Consider the following 1,435-nt stretch of genomic DNA (forward strand, 5'->3'; position numbering starts at 1 on the left):
TTCAGATTACGCCTCTGAACAAAACAATAGAAGGCGTTACACTTTGGTCTTATGGGAAAATGAAGTCATTGCACGAAACTTGCTCGAAAAAGTCGCTTTTTTACTCTCTTAGGCTAAATTCACTTGAAAAGTCTGAATAAATAAATAAAATGGTTAGGTTGCAATTCAATCGTTCCTAGGAAGAAGGACCTATGCTTCTTCTTCTTCTTTTTTAAGAGTTTGACAGAGGGAACTGTAACTGCTAGGGTCTTATCGTCCCGAAATCGAAGAGAGAAGGAAGACAGGATAGGAGAAAGCATACTCCCTCCAATCACTCTCTCTTCTTCCCCTCCCACTCCTATCAACCTCGCCTCCTCTCCCTCCTATCACTACCTCCCCTCCCCACCTTATCACCCTCACCTCACTACCTTCCTCGCCCTTCTATCATTTTCTTCTCTCCTCCCTCCCCTCCTTTTCATCACAACCTCCCTTCTCTCATTCTCCTCCTCCCCCTATCACACTCCTTTATCACCCCCTCCTCGCCCTTCTATCACTTTCTCCTTCCTCCCCTCCTTTTTATCACAGCCTCCCCTCTCTCATCATTCTCCTCCTTTCCTTCGTCACACTTAACAAAACAAGACTTGCCGTCACGTCTGTTTTAACTTTCAGAACCTCTTCAAAGTCTCTCGGGTTCGATTCCCGGCCGGGGCGAACTTTAGCCTAAACTGATTATGCCAGCCAATCACGCTCAGACCGTCTGAAGCCTAAGGTATTTCAGATGGACCCGGGTCTCTCAGACAGTCTGACTGACCTAGGTCGGAGGCTTTTTCCGCCACACACGTTCCGACTAACATACCGCGGTCTGATCATTAGTGGCCGGCATTAGGTTCGTTCTCGCGTTCTCGGAACGGCTGGCTTTCTTCTATCCTGTACTCCTTTTTTTTTCTTCGCTTTCAAGGACGATAAGACCTCCGTTCTTAATGTTCCCTCGATCAAATCTATTAAAAAATTGTAAAAAAAAAAAAAAAAAAAAAAAAAAAATTTACCGCCAACTCGATGCACCCAAAGGACCCAAAGGGTTAATAAAAAAAAAAAAAAAAAAAAAAACAGTTACCGTCAACTCGATGTCACCAAAGGACCCAAGAGGTTAATCAAACTTGTTGAGCTTTTAAAAAGGAATGAAATGAAAAAGAAGAGAGAGATAGACATAGAAGGAGAGAGAGGGTAAGGGAGAGAGAGAGAGAAAGGAAGAAAAAAAGCAGCTTGGTTCAGGTGTTCGAAAGCTGGGACAGAAGTCATTCAATCCTTAAGTAAACATTGGTAGGAGAGAGATCGCTAGACAAACACATAGGTAAATATCTCGCAGAACACTTCAAACGGGAGAGAGGGAGGGAGAGAGAGAGAGAGAGAGAGAGAGAGAGAGAGAGAGAGAGAGAGAGAGAGAGAGAGAGAGAGA

The sequence above is a fragment of the Diaphorina citri genome, unplaced genomic scaffold (assembly GCF_000475195.1).
Source record: "Diaphorina citri unplaced genomic scaffold, Diaci psyllid genome assembly version 1.1 scaffold500, whole genome shotgun sequence".
Classification (NCBI taxonomy): Eukaryota; Metazoa; Arthropoda; class Insecta; order Hemiptera; family Psyllidae; genus Diaphorina; species Diaphorina citri.